General features: G+C 44.8%; 1 long non-coding RNA gene across 1 annotated transcript; it reads left to right on the top strand.

The window, feature by feature from the left end:
• Positions 1-13,205: 13,205 nt before the first annotated feature.
• On the top strand, positions 13,206-14,384 carry LOC124669750. Its single transcript, XR_006992312.1, has 3 exons — positions 13,206-13,295; positions 13,418-13,586; positions 14,038-14,384. It is a non-coding gene; the product is annotated as an uncharacterized LOC124669750 (long non-coding RNA).
• Positions 14,385-18,389: the final 4,005 nt, after the last annotated feature.

Genomic DNA, 18,389 nt, shown 5'->3' with positions numbered 1-18,389 from the left:
GCGTACATATCTGTGGATCATGCACGTAAATTGAAAGATTTGTCTGAGTTACCTACAGAGAATCATACCCAAATTCGTGACAGCAAGAAATCTGTTTCTGCGCAGTAATCCAAATCTAGTATCAACCTTACTATCAAAGACTTTACTTGGCACAACAAATGCAATAAAATAAGATAAGGAGAGGTTGCTACAGTAGTAACAACTTCCAAGACTCAAATATAAAACACAAGTACTGTAGTAAAATAAACACATGGGTTATCTCCCAAGAAGTGCTTTCTTTATAGCCATTAAGATGGGCTCAGCAGTTTTAATGATGCACTCGCAACAAATAAGAGTTGAAGCAAAAGAGGGCATCAAGAAGCAAATTCAAAATAAATTTAAGCCTAACATGCTTCCTATGAAAAGGAATCTTGTAAATAAACAAATTCATGAAGCATAATGCAACAAGCATAGAAAGATGAAACAAGTGTAACAAAAATTTCAGCATATAGAGAGGTGTTTTAGTAACATGAAAATTTCTACAACCATATTTTCCTCTATCATAATAATATCCAGTAGCATCATGAACAAATTCAACAATATAACTATCACATAAAGCATTCTTATCATGAGTCTCATGCATAAAATTATTACTCTCCACATAAGCATAGTCAATTTTATTAGTAATAGTGGGAGCAAATTCAACAAAGTAGCTATCATTATTATTCTCATCAAGTGTAGGAGGCATAGTATCATCATAATAAACTTTATCCTCCATAGTAGGCGGCACCAAAAGACCACTATCATTATAATCATCATATATGGGAGGCATATCATAATCAACATAAACTTTCTCCTCAATACCCGGAGGGCTAAAGAGATCAGTTTCATCAAAACCGACCTCCCCAAGCTTAGAATTTTCTATATCATTAGCAACAATGGTGTTCAAAGCGTTCATACTAATATTACTACCGAGCATGCAAATAAGGTTCCATAGGTTTTTTAATTTTCGCATTAAACCATTCATGTCTTGACTCGGGAAATAGTACAAAAAGCTCACGGATGTTTTCTATTATGCCTTACTAGTGTTTAACAAGAAACAAAAAGATGCAATTGCGGGATCTAAAGGAAATAGCTTCGAGCACACACAACGGCAACGAGAAAAGTACTTAGTTACCCGGGACCGGAGTATGAGTGCCCTTTACCTTTCCTCCCGGCAACGGCGCCGGAAAAGTGCTTGATGTCTACGGGTGCTTCTATTCTTGTAGACAGTGTTGGGCCTCCAAGAGCGAGAGGTTTGTAGAACAGCAGCAAGTTTCCCTTAAGTGGATCACCCAAGGTTTATCGAACTCAGGGAGGAAGAGGTCAAAGATATCCCTCTCAAGCAACCCTGCAATCACGATACTAGAAGTCTCTTGTGTCCCCAACACACCTAATACACTTGTCAGATGTATAGGTGCACTAGTTCGACGAAGAGATAGTAAAATACAGGTGGTATATATGTATATGAGTGGTAATAGCAATCTGAATAAAATATGGCAGCGAGTAAACATGCAACAGAACAGTAAGTAAACGGAGTTTCGATGCTTAGAAACAAGGCCTAGGGATCATACTTTCACTAGTGGACACTCTCAACATTGATCACATAATAAAACCAATCTACACTCTCTTGTTGGATGATGAACACCACTAATTGTGTAGGGCTACAAGAGCACCTCAATGCCGGAGTTAACAAGCTCCACAACATTCAATGTTCATATTTAAATAACCTTAGAGTGCATGATAGATCATTGCAATTACACCAAGTACTAACATAGCATGCACACTCTGTCACCATCACACTATGAAGGAGGAATAAATCACATCAATACTATCATAGTAATAGTTAACTTCATAATCTACAAGAGATCACAATCATAACCTACGCCAAGTACTACACGATGCACACACTGTCACCATTACACCGTGGAGGAGGAATAGAGTACTTTAATAACATCACTAGAGTAATACATAGATGAATAGTGATACAAAACTCATATGAATCTCAATCATGTAAGGCAGCTCATGAGATCATTGTATTGAAGTACATAGGAGAGAGATTAACCACATAGCTACCGGTACAGCCCTTAGCCTCGATGGAGAACTACTCCCTCCTCATGGGAGACAGCAGCGTTGATGAAGATGGCGGTGGTGTCGATGGAGGAGCCTTCCGGGGGCACTTCCCCGTCCCGGCGGCGTGCCGGAACAGAGACTCATGTCCCCCAGATCTTAGCTTCGCGATGGCGGCGGCTCTGGAAGGTTTCTCGTACCGTGGCTTTTTCGTATCGAAGATTTAGGTCAGGGACCTTTAAATAGGCGAAGAGGCGGAGTCGGAAGGCTAATGGGGGCGCCACACAATAGGGGGGCGCCCCCCCTTGGGCCGCGCCGCCCTACTGTCTGGTGGCCCTGTGGCTCTCCTCTGGTGGCTCTCGGGTGTTCTGGAAGCTTCGTGGAATTATAAGATACTGGGCGTTGATTTCGTCCAATTCCGAGAATATTTCCTTACTAAGATTTCTGAAACCAAAAACATCAGAAAACAGGAATTGGCACTTCGGCATCTTGTCAATAGGTTAGTTCCGTAAAATGCATCAAAACGATGTAAAGTGTGTATAAAACATGTGAGTATCATCATAAAAGTAGCATGGAACATAAGAAATTATAGATACGTTTGAGACGTATCACTCTTCGAACCCAAAATGAATATAGTTATTCCAATTGTAGTTCTTAATTAAAACTTCTTCACTAAAGCCACATTGAAATTTAAGATGTTTAGTATCATGTTTAGAGCAACGGTTTATATCATGGCGTTTAAGCAAGATTTTAGCAATTGTATTCAATTTTTATATCACAGCACTCATGACTTTTCCCGTTCTTGATTCTCTATAATTCATATATATTTCAATAAGCTCCAAATAGGTTGTGGGTTCTCCCATAACAATAGTTTTTAATTTTTCGGTCTTCCAAATTTTTATGGATTTTTGGGTATATAATAAAACAAGGCAAAAACAAACTAGGAAAAAGTAAACTAAGCAAAATAATACTAGACAGAAATAGACTAAGCACAAATAAACTAGACAAAAGTAAACTAAGCAAAACAAAATAAAATAAAACAAAAACAGATAGAGAGGTAGAGTGTACTCCCCAGGTGAACTTATGAGTAGAGCTATGCCTCCCCGGCAACGGCGCTGAGAAAATAGTCTTGATAACCCACAAGTATAGGGGATCGCAACAGTCTTCGAGGGAAGTAAAACCCAAATTTATTGATTCGACACAAGGGGAGGTAAAGAATACTTATAAGCCTTAACAACTGAGTTGTCAATTCAGCCGCACCTGGAAAAGCACTAGTAACAGGGGTGATGTGAAAGCAGCAGTGATATGAGAGCAATAGTAACAGTAACACAGCAGTAATAACAGTAACACAGAGGCAATGGCACCAGAAAATAGTTGATACTACTTCCAATGACATATAGAACCGAGTATATGATGATAAGAGATGGACCGGGGTTCCCAACTATCTACACTAGTGGTAACTCTCCAATAACAAGTGTTGGGTGAACAAATTACAGTTGGGCAATTGATAGGATTGAAATAGCATTAAGACAGAACATCAAGATTATTAATCATGTAGGCATGTTTTCCATATATAGTCATACGTGCTCGCAATGAGAAACTTGCATAACATCTTTTGTCCTACCAGCCAGTTGGCAGCAGGGCCTCAAGGGAATCTACTCGGTAATTGAGGTACTCCTTTTAATAGAGCACCGGAGCAAAGCATTAACACTTGGTGAAAACATGTGATCCTCATACCTAAGCCTTCCCCTCCAGTTATCCCGATTCTTTGTCACTACGGGGCCTCGGGTTCCGGACATAGACATGTGCAACAACTTGTAGATACAATCTAAGCAATAAGTATAGAGCTTAAATCTAAGATCATGCCACTCGTGCACTAGTGACAAGCATTAAACACAACAAGATTGCAGCAACAATAACTTCACAAACTTATATAGATAGACTGATCATAATGTAACAATTCATCGGATCCCAACAAACACAACACCGATTACATCAGATGAATCTCAATCATGTAAGGCAGCTCATGAGATCATTGTATTGAAGTACATGGGATTGAGAGTACCAACTAGCTACAGCTAGAACCCGTAGTCCATGGGGGAACTACTCACGGAGCATGATGGAGGCGGTGGCGTCGATGGAGATGGCTTCCGGGGCACTTCCCGTCCGGCGGTGTGCCGGAACAGACACTTCTGTCCCCCGAAACGGAGTTTCGCGATGGCGGCGGCGCCCCTGGAGTCTTTCTGGAGTTTCGTCAATTCGTGTAGGGTTTTCACGTCACGGGGGATAATATAGGCGAAGAGGCGGCGCGAGGGGGTGCCTGGGGAGCCCACACCATAGGCTGGCGCACCCCCCCTCTAGGCCGCGCCGCCCTGTGGTCTGGGGGCCCTGGGCCTCCTCTCCGTCTCCCCTTCGGTGTTCTGGTCCGTCTCGGTGAAATAAGATGTTTGGCTTTTGTTTCGTCGAATTCCGAGAATGTTGCCCGAACAGCCTTTCTGGAACCAAAAACAGCAGAAAACAGGAACTGGCACTTCGGCATCTTGTTAATAGGTTAGTTCCGGAAAATGCATAAAAACATTATAAATGGAACACTAGCAAAGGGGGCCCTCAAGTAAATAAGGGGGAAATGTAAATCGCTTCGGTGAAGATGTAGATCGGGGTCTTCTCCTACGATTCTCCAAAGAACAAGACCTTTGGATGGTTGGAGGAGGAGATCAAGTGAATCTTGTGTTTTCTTTGTGGCTCAACAATGGTAGATGAACTTGTGAGAGAGTGAGAAACTGAGCTTGAGGAAGAAGGGGGGTATTTATACCCCCACCAATTCGAGCCGTTGCAGGAAATTGGGGGCGGATAATCCGACGTAAGTATGGGCCGGATATCCCCCCCCCCCCCCCCCCCATTATCCGGGGCAAATGGAAATATCCGGCCAACATCCAGTGGCTTTGGAACTTAAGTCCTTAGCCGTTTTTCAGGCGCGGATATTGTGCAAATATCCGGCCCCGGATTATCCGGCCTGGAGTATTTTTCCCGCTTCCCTTTTTCTTGTTTCTCAACACAAATTCGATCACTAGTAAGATCTGCACCATATCAGCGCACATTAATGTGTCACACATGTTGTCATCAAACACACAAAACTATAATTAGAGAGATGTTCTTTTAGTCGGTGCAGGAGTCGAGGTAGCGGGCGCAGTGGTCAGCGACGACCTTGATGGCCAATGCTGCCACCGGTCAGCCTTCTGTCGTCGGGCCACTTAGGAACGCACGGCCGGACACGCGTGTTTCCCGTGCAGCATCCACGTCGACGCATCTGTTCCCCAAATTTGGTATGCCGATGGATCTAGCGGACGGGTCGGTCCGTTTGGGTTGCCCCGCTGGAGCGTGCACGGCTGGTTTGTCTATCTGCGTGGACCGATTCGAACGCACCAGGACCATATGGGTTGGCCCGCTGGAGATGCCCTGACTGCCCCACCCTTGGCTCGGCCAGGACATTCCATCTCCCCACCACGGTCATTGTCTCGACTAAGGGCATCTCCAATGGGCCGTCCCAAATCGGTGACCCAAACGGTCCATTTCTATCTATTTGGGTCAGCCCGCAGATATAATTTTGGCGTCGGTCCGGCTGGCCCGAACAACCCGTCTAGCGGCTGCCCCATTCGTTCCGGTGTTTGGGCATAGAAAATTATGAAATTGCATACATATTTGGAGGCAAATTTCCTAGAAGCAAATTGATACAACTTAGTAAAAACATAGTAGAAGACTACATCGTCTTCATCTTTTTGTCTCCTAGTCGTCCTCGTCGGTGTGGTAGTGGCGGCGGCACTTCGTCTCGCTGAAGACCTTGACGATGAACATGCCATGGTCGTTGTACTTGAAGATGACAATGTGCGAGCGGGGTGGAGAAACATCTACCCTTCACCGTCGAACATCACCTCCGCGAACCACAAGCCGATCGCGCCGCCGGACATACGTAGGAGGACATGGTGGGACTCTTGCCAATCAATAATCGAGGTGAACCTCTGGGTAGCCGCAGGCTGTCCCAGTTCATGCCCTGGTGGATGGTGACGCCGAACTCGAAACCGGAGAGGTCAATGGCCTTGGGGCTGGGTGACGATGGTGGCAATGGCGACAGGGACGGTATTGGATGACTCTGGCCTCTCCCACCGCTCTTTCCTCCGCGAACTCGATAAGAATGCAATGAATGGCTGATTTGATTGCAGGTTGATAAATTGGAAAGTAAAAAAATGATTTAATTTGATCCGGAATAAGAGCTAATGAACAGAGGGGATAGTCAATTACCACGAGTGCAGATCGGTTGGGATGACTTTCTAATTAATTGGTTGAGATGACTGTGAGATTTTTTTAAGATAAGGAAATATATCTTTCCTAATTTATTAATTGATAGCGTGATTGATGATACCATGATTGCCTAGAGAGAGTTGACTTGGTGTGAAATAATCTATACCTAATAATAAAGGAGCTAAGGTTTCTGCCAAAATTTTCGTCCAACTTTTCGTTGGACCGTTTTACCCTCCCACCAAACCACATAATACTCCACAATGCCATTACATACCGGTTCGTCCTATTTTTTCCCGTCCCCAACAAACCGACCGTGTATATTTTCCCCCATCCCAAACAAACCGATTGACGCATACGCGAGCGAGACGGGCGGCCGGAGCTTGAGGCGGACGTGGCCGTCGGCGGTGGGGTGCTGCAGGGTCGGCCGGCGGCGACGTTAGACGGGCGGCCGGAGCGCTGGAGGCGGACGTGGCCGTCGGCGTTGGGGTGCTGCACGGGCGGCCGGCGGCCGGCGGCGACGTTGACCTTCCCGGTGTGGTGCTGCACGGGCGGGGCGGAGCGGAGGCGAGGTGGCCGTCGGCGGTGGGGTGCTGCACGTGTGGCTGGCGGCGACGTTGACCTGCGGGTCGGGGAGCAGCTCTGCGGATTCGTCGCGCACATGAGGCGGGCGTTGAGTGGGAAATGCGCACGAGCTGGAGTCGGGATGGGCGGCGGTGGAGGTTGAGCGAGGTGCGCGCGCGCGACTGTGCCACAGTCCTCCTTCCACACGCCGCCTTCCAGGCACTCCCCCGCCCCCATAGTCTCTTGTGCGTGCAGGATTGAGATAGAACGGCGGCTGGCGGCGCGGTGATTCAGGGACGATGCGTGGATGCGACCAAGTGCTCGAGCTGGACGTAGTTAGGGTTCACGTAGCTCAGGCATGGATGGGCTTCTGCTGGGCCTTTTGGCCGGCAGGTCCAGTGACTCATTTTCTTTAATTTCAACACACAGCAAACAATTTCTCTGTCTTTTGTAGCAAAACGAACTGAGCTTGCAAAGACAAATCCTAATACTATTGTGAACCTGCTCTAGATGTTAGATGCAATGCTCGTGAGACTAAGAGCGGGGGCTATCGCACCACTAGCGTTCAGTCTGTTTTTTTTTCTTAGCTGTTCCGTTGGATATTTGCCAAAATTTCCAGACAAGAATGATGTAATAGAATGGGATAGATTAAATTAAATTAAAAACTAAATACAATAGTAATACATTTAATAAAAACTATAGTCAAATTGAGTATATGAGTGTATGTGTATCAAAAAGAAACTCGCGACTCAGAGTATGCCAATCCATTGTATTACTTTTTTTTAACGTGTGGATTGTTGTGTTATATAAATTTTGTAGTTAAAATCATGTACATTATTGAAATATATATAGTGCCAATAAAGATCACCATATTAATAAAAACTAAATTGGATTTACTTACAGAATTTTATAATTGGACATATAAATAGACATATTTTCGCCCCACATACTACTATGTTAGAGGAGAAAATGAAAAAAAAAAACCTAAAGTAAGGCTAGGGCTATAGTACTCGACTCACTAGATTATCATGTAAAATTTATCTGAGCCATATACATGTTTTTACTAATGAATTTTGGAATCATTAGCAAAACAATATTTTTGTACTAACTATAAATTCGTCCAAATCCTTATTTTTAATAAAATTTAAGAATGAGGTCCACAATTATTACCGATCTGCGGTATTACAAGTCGGAGGAGCGTCAAGACTGGTTTTTTGAGTGTTTCATTATTTATTTCACCCAGTGCAACGCACGGGCACTTTTGCTAGTATCATATGAAGTGGAGATCGTGAGATTAAATTATATGGACAAGATGGTCCCAATCTCGTTCACCAAATGTGTTTGATGACCTAGGACCAACTTCAGTATAATAACATAAAAAATTATGGGTGTGTCTACGTCTGAGTTGACTGGGATTTTTTTAATCTCAGTCACCTCAGAAAAGTGCAACTGCAGTTCAAAGAAAAGTGTAACTCAGTCAAATTGCACATTTATGGCAGAAAAGTGCAATTGCATTTTTTTAACAGAAAAGTGCAACTCAAGCACTTTTTTGTAAGTGATTTAGACATAAGAAAATCTCACTGAGACATAGTAAAACCGAAAAATTATTCTTGTATAATTCACATGAGACGGATCAGAAAGGCACAAAGTGATACACCTAATTCGTATGGTCTATGATCTATTGATGTGGCGCCAGATGCCACTTTCGATCATGCAGCGCCAGCTCCGGCAGACAAGCTTAAGGTTTCCATGGGCGTGCCTTGGCAACAGACGTAATATTATCAACATGGCCTGTGTAGATGATGAGGAAATTAAGGCGGTGTCCTCGCATGGCTGGCACCCGGGAGAGGCGATGCTTTCCTCGTACACTGCAACCAGGTTTACTGCAGTGGAGCTCATGTCAAGGAGGCTCTCAGTGTAGCCGGTGTCGGTAGAGTATGCACATATTGCTGTTGGCATGTAATGTTCCGTGAGAAGGATGCGACGGCCGTTGTCGATGATGGCAAGTGGGGCCATGGAAAGATGGATGTGGTCGTTGGGCATGAACATGAACTTCTTAAGCTGCGGCAATGCTCTGGCTAGGTCAATTCGACAATGAAGATCCCAAGATGCATCCGATCCATGTCCGTTCGGGAGCCAAACATCGTACTGCTCGTGCCACCGGGAGAATTCGCGGAAAATGCATAGTCTTCCATTGAGCTCTGTCAGGTCGTAATTGGTAGACTGATGCGGATAGTCGTCGCGCATGCCGGGCGGTGGGGCTACGGTCCCAAATGTCTCGTATCTAATGGAGAAGGTAAGAAGAATCAGATCCTCTCGAGGGCTCAACTTCCGGTGTGCTAACCAATAGCAGCGCCCTTGCAAAAAGACGCTTCTGTTGTATGTGTCTATCCAGCACGTGGGCTTCGCACCAGTAATGGTACGCCATGACCTCTGAGAGTTGGCGGCGTTTACGTCGTAGACCTCACATCCTGCTCCAGTGGACAGTGGGAGTCTCCCGGCACGACCGCCATAACGAACGCGCACAACTTTGTGGTTGCTGGTGCGTGCGTCATAACCGAGCCCCAAGTATGCATAGTCATATTGAGTTTCCACGCCCGTCGTTCGGCCCTCTGGGAGGGTCGCAATCTGGCCGGTGGATGGGTTGTAGACATGGAAGAGCCTTGCTTCCCGAGCTTCTAGGATGACGAGGCCGCGGCACGGTTGCGTGGTGCGGAGCGGGGCTTGCTTGCAGTACGGACCTTCTCGCACGTCCGGCGAGATGAGGGGAGGGTAACAATGTCCCGTGATGATGTGCGGGACGTGCAGGAACGGTGCGCCGCCGGGGCCGTCGAGCGACGACGTGAGCACCTTTAGTCCCTCCTCGTCAGCGTCCTCCATCGTGCACATGATCCTAGGGCCGCCATGGAGGTTGGCGGCGCGTAGATGGAGATCCTCGAAACTGTTGGAGGAGAGCGTGGCGGCCCAAGCGCGTGACAGGCAGCGGAGCCTGAACACCATCTTGGCCGGCAGCCGCGCGAAGATCTCCTCCACCTCATGGTCGGAAAGGGCCAGGCACGGAACATGGTTTTTCTTCTTTGACGCACAAGGTAGATGGTTCATGGCGTCGATGGAGTTTGATGCGATGGCCGAACTAGATCGGCTGATTTATTTGGTTGTTTGGATAGGCACGATTAGCAACTGACTTAAGAAAATGAGTTTTACGCGCTGATTTTTAGGAAAATCAGTTTTACTTCTTTTTCTTGGTTCAGAATCAGTTCCAGCTTCGTACATTGTTATTAGGGGTGGGAAAAACGATTTCACGGTTTAGCTGTGGGTTCAGCTTAGTTTATTTTTTTACGCTAAACTAGAAGTGAATACAGTAGTATTAGATTTGTGAAAGGAAATGACTACTACTTCCACTAATCTCTACTACTTAAAAAGACTAAACATAATCCCTATTCTCCCCCTTCGTTGTTGCCTTTGGTACGTCAAACCCCTTCGTCGTTGCCTTTCGTCGCACTCGCGCGTTGTCGCGGCCGAATGGGCCAAAGCCCAACAAACCATCGCCTCCCTTTTCTTGCATCTCACAAACCACGGAGCCAGCGCCGCCCCTTCCTAGGTTAGGGTCTACCATCGCCGCCGCCCATCCGCCGTCGCCGCCGCCCATCCGCCGTCGCCGCCGACCGTCCCTGCTCAGCCGCTGCCGCCGCCACCAACCGGCCGCAGATGATCTGGGTCCCATCTCCTCCATGCCGCCCGCCCGAGCCGTAGCTCCTCCCGGTCGCCGGTCACCTTTTCCTCCGTCCTTCCGCCGAAGGATTCTCGTCCGGTTCGTACAACCGCCGGCGTGAGGAGCCAGGCTATGCTCGGACAATTGTCTCCGGGCGCTGCCCCCGCCGACGCACCGCCCGCTACACGGGTAGGTGGAGAGGCTAGAGTCGAGAGGAGATGGCGCGACAGGTTTAAGTGGAGCATGCTTGATCGGCGGCTGAAGGGGATGCGATGCCGCACGGATCAAGGACTCCGGGGAGCGACATGGAGCGACGGAAGCCACCAAATCGACGGGCAGGTTGGTCGTCTCTGGCCATCTCCTACGATTCTTATTTTATGCATCTCCGGCCAAAATTCGGCGCTCGGGTCAGCATTCTCTCACGCGCACATTCGCTCGAATTCCACCCCCTTTGTCACTCCCATGTTTAATGTGGTGTCCCTTGTTTGTTTCAGCTCCCGTCCATGGAAAAGCAACAAGAGTCCTATTTCCGTTAAATTCCCAAATCCCCTAAACTGGATCATTTTCTTAGTTTACTCTTTACTCCAAATCCGATTTCTCCCTCTATCTTCTTTCTTTTCTTTTCCAGGAGGAGGTGCTCAAGGTCATGGCGAGGGACGGTTCTGATCCAGCGCCTCCACGGTTGGTTGAGAGCCCCTGCAGGGTGGGGATGTTCGGCTGCTCCAATCCTTTCTCTTAGGACAAGGTGCGGGTGGCCATGGTCACATCATAGGACAGTAAGGCTTTCTAGGTCTCCCCGGTCCTTGGCCTCTGCTGCACGGTATTATATCAGCATTATTTCTTTTTGCACTGGGATAAGGTATATGATGCTTACACATTGAATATTTCCATATGCATTTGACATTTAACATATTCCAACATTCCAGACTTCATAAAACCATGTCTAATAGAGTGTATATATCCTTTGCATTGTTTATCTTGTAGTCACACTTAAACATGTTTTCAATGCACAAATTAAGGTAGCTGCGTGGAATAGTTGGCCTGTACAGGTTTTACTTACATGGTTTTTATATTCTCCTGTTTAAATGGAAAATGGAACATTCTCATATAATGTTCCTACAATCTGTAATAGATGATCTATCAATTTTGTGCACGTCTATTCTTTGTCTATCTTTTCATTGGAGAAAGTTCAGTTCTTCTGTCCTACGATTATTTTTCTGCTGGCATAATTGAATTCCGTGATTCGTGTGAACTCAAAAAACATTCAGTATATAATTCCAAACAGAGTCGTTGTAAGTAGTGTATCATATTACCCCCCTGGAATGTTTCACGAACGTTGGTATTTGAATCATAGTTTTAAATAGCCGGCTATAGCCTTTTAAACAATGTGCGGATAAAGGCATTCACGTGCTAAATGTGGCTATAGCCGGGCTATAGCCTTTTTCATAGGTCACGGCTATATTCTATAGCCTGCTATTTAAAACTATAATTTGAATAGATTTAGACAGATAGTAGTCAGTATTAGTGTGCTATAGATAAAGATAATTTTTTAGTTGACAAGTTTTCATTTTACTGATTGAATCTTATTTCTAAAAATATGTTTTAGATGTATTTAAAGTATTATCTAGACTACCACCATTACATGTAGATAAGTACTTTCTTTTGTATGAAACACATGAGTGTGATGATTTAGCTATTATGATCATCTACTCAAAGTTTATAATTTCTTTTGTATGAAATACATGAGTTTTTATCCCCTTGAACAAATCAAAATAGTTGGAGTTTATGGTCATGTGTGATTATTCACTTTATGATCATCTACTTTCACGAGAAGCAGCAATGACCAAGAAAAGGCTGAAGGTTGATGCTGATGTATCCTATCGTGAGAGGACTGTGACGTGGGCTGATGATCAGAAGAAATACATGCTTGATTGGTACATGGACTACTTGAAAAATGAACATGTAGGATTTAAGTTCAAGAAGCAACATCATTTGTCGTGTGCTGATGCATTAAATAAGAAGTTCGCAATGGGGGTGAACGTGGATCAACTGGGCTGTCAGTACATGCACTATAAAGAAAATTGGAAGATCATTGCAGCAGCACTGAGCAAAAGTGGAAATTCATTTGACCAAACCAGATGCATTGTGACTATTTTAGAATCTGAAAAGGCAACCCTGTGTGTATGCTGTCTCAACCACATTCAAGTTCTTATGCGAGAAGGAAGGCTTAAATCTGTGAACTCTACAAGTTGGTTGCAAGCTCATTTTTTCTATGTGTGTTACTCACATAATGACTAGAACATGTTTAGTTACAATACTACTTTTGTTGCTAATCAATGATAGGTGAATAGAGCTTGATAAGCTGTTGTTCATAATCTGGTCCAACTTGGCTTTTGTCATGAATGTTATGCACTACTTAACTGAGTGGTTGTTGAATATGTTTGACTCTTTAGGAAGAAATTAATTATTAAGCGATACTATGGATGGTTGAGCTAGATCTATTGTCTGATACTTGTTTCCTGTTGTTCTGTAACCAGCCTAGGCCTCGAAGTTAGTGAATCTAGAAGTGCTTTGACTCTGGAAGTGCTTTAGCGGTTCATGCTCTCTCCGTGGTTAAACATGTTCTACTAACAAAGAAGTATGGTTCAAACATTACCGTAGTTGGTACGATCTCACTGAAACACCGTTATTTCTTTGTTACCTCTTGAGCCTATTCGTCTACATAGCTTAATTTTCTTTTGCATATATTCTCAATTTCAGAAATTGATGATAAGCCAAAGGAATCATTCCCGGGGCATGATACTCAAATGTGAAGCATTAGATGACACCTTTCTAAAGGTTAGAACCATTTCAATGCAATGACTACGTAGTCAAGTGTGGTATAAATATGAATCAGTCCATGCAAGATCAAATTGGCTATTAGTTACAGGTGAGTGAGACAGAACTTTTGCTAGCATGACAAATGCACTTTCTTCTTATTCGTGTGCATTTCCTTTTAGAGCATCATGAGAATCATGTTCTGTTTTTCTTCATTTCTTGATTGCCTGAAAAGAGTGAATTTTCCACTTTTTTGTGCTGCTGTAGTTGTTGGATGGTGATCTGAATATCTGCCAATTGAGGTGCAGTTTAATTCCTGGCAGAATTTGCTACATGGTTACAGAGACCATGAGATATAGTCTAGAGTTTGGATTTTTGAGAACATCAAGATCGTGAAAAGAATAAAGAAGGTGTAGTTAGCTTAGTAGATTCAGGCCCTCATCACACTAATAAGGTGTATTGTTCAGTCATTATAATAGCATTACATAAACAATACATTCTTCATTCCCCATCATTGTACTACTCCACTATACAAAATACAAATAATTACTCTTCCTCTTCAGGTAGAGAGAAGCAGAGCCCCTGCTGCCGACGTTGCCTCCTGCACAGCCTGATCTTGGGGACGAGCTGTTGGTGCTATCGGGATATTGGTGCCGAGTTGCCGACGAGGCCTCTGGCGTTGCCAGGAGGTTGGGCTCGAGCTGCCACAGCTGCCGGTGTTGACTCCTGCATAGGCGGGAGGTTGTGGGCTAGCTGCCGGAGTGGCCTGGCCCTTGGCGATCAGGTGGATTGGTCGGCTGGATTCTGGTCGAATTGATCCCGTTGTAGCTTGGCTGCTGGCGATCGATTCCAGAGCGACCTGGCTCCTAGCGATCGATTCTGGAGCGGCCTGGCTCCTATCGATCTGGAGACAGCGCGTGGATGGACTCCGGATGGATGCGTTGATCGGGAGCTTGGCGATCAATTCCACCGAAATCCAGCTAGGTGGATCGGATCGAGAGTTCGCGAGCGGATGGACGTGGTGCTGGGTGGAGACGATCCAGACGATCCAGACGATCGATTCAAAATCCAAATTGTTTCCGACAAGTGGGAGGGGTATCATTGTACGTTTTGCTGTTTTGGGGGTTGTCGGAAAATCGGTTAGTGCATATATATGCTATTCGGTTTCGTTCTGTTGGTAGTCGACTCACATTAGTTTCATCAAATTTGTTACTAGCTGCAGTTGTTTATCAGTACAGGTGCCTGCCCTGCTCCATATTTTTCTGCTCGCTATTTAAATTTCATTGGTCTTTCCTGTTGATGCCTCCACCGATGGAAGAGACCATGCATGCAATCAACTCCCAAGTATGGTATGCTCATTATTCCTTGCTGAACTTTGTATTGGGGAATTGGCCTACTGCTATTGTTACTCTCCTCAGATTAACTTAGCAATTGTTTCGAAAGTGTAAACCTATGGCATGTTAATATTGTTCGCATGTTATAGCCCGTGGTTGATGTTGATTGATTTGCTCTCACAAAAAGAAATGATCTTCAATTATGAAAGTTGGACGAATGCTAACAGTTTAGTGATGAGCCTCGGCTTCAGCATTAAGAAACCAATAAGGTTGTGCAGGTACATAAAAAAACTCGAGATTTATGAGCACATATTAAATTATTAAACAAAAATTAAAATGAACTAAAAAAATATTTGATAGCTAGGAATTACATCATGTTGTTTTCAAGATTTGTGAGGACATTAAATTATTTTAACATGCACTAGGGTGTGGAATGTTGGTTTTGAAAAGAATTTTGAAGTTGAACCACAACTCCATATCCTCCGAGAGAACTGGAAGGTTCGATTGAGGATCGGATCGGTGTTATCGAGCGAGATGAAAAAAAGTCCCCTTGCGAGAATGAGACATGCTAATCTGTATTTATTTATCTAGATGCAACGTTACGAACACTTTTGCTATTATATTAAATGTGTGGAAGAAAAAGAAGGGTAACAACAATATTGTCTTGTTATTATGTTCGGTATTTTCATGTTGTAGTACATTATGATATCACTAATTTATTTTGAAATTTCATAATAAATTATGAACTATGTATGCGTATTGTGAAATAAAATTTGAGTACCCGTGGCAACGCACGGGCATTTGTACTAGTCGATTTAAAAAAGTTTTCACCAGCGTGAGTTTTGCACACCCACTCCTCCTCCTGGGTCGCCACGCACACAGGCGACTCCGGAAGCGCCCCTCCAAACCTTAAAGGGCGCCGCCCGGATCTTCTCCTCCGGCCACCGCCACCGCTAGTGCCGGCGGTGGCGGCCACGCCCGGCCGTTGAAGACGGCGGGTGAGGGCGGGCGCGGTTGGCGAGTACGGTCGGCGGCACGGGGGTTCGCGGGCCTCTGCGACGCATGGCTTGGGGTCAGGAGGTGTGGCAGCGCGATGATGTGGTGGAGCCCGACAAGGTCTCGTAGTGGCGAGCAGGGGGCAGAGTGGAGAGGGGTGACGTTGGGAGGCGACCGGACACGGCCGGTTCCGGAGGCAGAGGCACGGAGAGTCTCGGCTAGGGAGAGCCCTCTGCGAGCGTAGGTTTGCTGCCTCGAGCCCGGTGCTTTTCTCGGTATCGCCCGTTGGCGGGGAGTGGGAGATGTAGATGCGGGGCCGATCTAGGCTTCGGGTCCAACCGGGCATGTCCGGCTTCTCCCGGAGTTGACGAGGACCGATGGGTGCAACGTTTGCTCATGTCGGAGGGGAATTGTGGTGGCTGTGGTGCCTGACCGGGCTGGAGGTGGAATTGGAGGTTGACCTGATCCTCAGCCATGTGGAGTGTGTCGGAGTGGTCTACGGTTTTTTGCGACTTCAACGACGAAGCGTTGTGGCAGCAGCGATGCGAGGCTCAAGGGCCATCTGCCCCATGCTCTGGGTGTTTCGGAGATGATCGACGATTCGTACGAAAGTCCTGCCTCGGCTTGGGTCAGGCCGGGCGACGGATGAGATCATGCATGTAATTAAAAATATTATGCATGAGGTGATATAGGGACGGATAAGATCATGCATGTAATAATGACAACAATGCAACAATACTTTCCTCTAACTTAGTTGCAAGTAGATGTATGTTCCTAATATAATTGTATGTGCTAACAAGAGAACTTGCACAATGTTTTTTTGTCCTACCCTCCCATTTCACCTGGCCTTTTTAAGAACTAAGGGTAATTAAGGATGGCCCTTTTAAGACATCCGGATCAAAGCATTAACACTGCATGAACATACATAATCATCAAGTTAAAAACATGATTCCCTTGCTTTCCCCAAATTGTACCTCCAATAGGTTCGCAGGTTTCGCACAATAACATGTATAACATGCAGATCAATACCAAATTCATGCATATGATGGACAATATAAATTTAGTATAAATATCATGTTACTCGGGCCATAGTAACAAGCATTACATGCAATAAAAACCATACACAAGTATTCTCAAGACAAGCATCAATAAATTCGGTTGTTATGCATTATTACATGATCAATCTCATCTAGTTCCCATCCACCTCATATGCTTACGAGTGGAGATGGACGATGAAGACATGGTGATGAAGATTGGAGTGGTGATGATGATGGTAATGATGGCCTCCAATTCCACCCTCTTTGGCATGGAGAAGAAAATCAATTTGAGCCTAAAATTCTAGTTTTTTATAGTGAACACTCTCTAGATCGCGAAAAAAGCTTTGTACCTCCGGAATGCGTGATTTTTAGGTATATGCAAGAGTCTCGTCAAAGCGGAGGCTGAGAGGGGCTAGTAGGGCCAATAGACGCCCCATGGTGCGGCATAAGGGGGTCATGCCATGGGCCCTCTTCGGCACCCTGGTGACCTTTTAGCCCACCTATATGGCCCATCCTGCTCCTTTTTCACAAAAACCTTCCCGGTATTTTTCCTCAAATTTAATTCTTTGGTTTCGTGCATGAAAAAAGACAAAAAGAAGATTTTGCTAAAAAACAACATCAGTTCCAACATTTTTATTCCAAGTTAGGGTAAGATTTTAGACAAAACTATGAGCAAACTACTTGGAAAAGGAGGTACATTTGAGATGCATCACTAAGCTGGACCACAGTCAAGTGTTGTAACAAAGCATGTCATGCTTCAAGCCTAGAACAAACAAGATTTCGTCTGAACATTCACATTTGGCGGGATGACATCAACACCTTGGAGATTTATCATTTTTAGGACGCACAATATTGTGTAGAGCTACATACTTCTCGCGAAGTGTAGCATTTCCCAGCCACCGTATCTCCTAGAATCGTATCTCTGACCCATCCTTAATAGAGAATGTACCATATGGGAAGAAAATTTATTTGTCGCCATAAGACCAGCCTAAAACCGTGAATCGCCAGGTTTCGAATATACTTGGGATAACACATGAGAGCCGATATATTTTGTTTTCAGAAGAATTTGCCATAACCCTTCTTAATAAGCATCTTAAAGAGCCATTTACCAACAAGTGATCTATTCTAGACCTCGAGATCGTGAATTCATAGGCCACCTTCATCCTTAGGGCCGCATGCTAGAGTGTATTTAGCTAGTCGATATTTCTTTTTCACACTATCTTTTTGCCAAAAAACTCTTGCTAGGAAATAATCTAATTCTTGTAAGACTCCTTTATGAAGCTGGAAGAAAGAAATCATATATAGTACTATACTACTTAATACCGAATTGATGAGAACCAATCTTTCATCCGAGAGAGTAATTTGACTTTCCATCTACTTAGTCTCTTCTGTAATATTTCCTCTACATGTTTCCATTAAACATTTTTATGTCTCCCATAGTGAATAGAATACCCAAATACTGGCCTTGCTCATAGCCGAAGAGCTCCGCATAAGCAGATGCCTCGTCTTATGCCCGGCTAAAGCAAAATAATTCACTTTTGTGGAAGA

This window comes from Lolium rigidum, chromosome 7 (genome assembly GCF_022539505.1).
Source record: "Lolium rigidum isolate FL_2022 chromosome 7, APGP_CSIRO_Lrig_0.1, whole genome shotgun sequence".
In the NCBI taxonomy this organism is placed as follows: domain Eukaryota; kingdom Viridiplantae; phylum Streptophyta; class Magnoliopsida; order Poales; family Poaceae; genus Lolium; species Lolium rigidum.
This window is presented reverse-complemented; position numbering and strand designations above follow the sequence as displayed.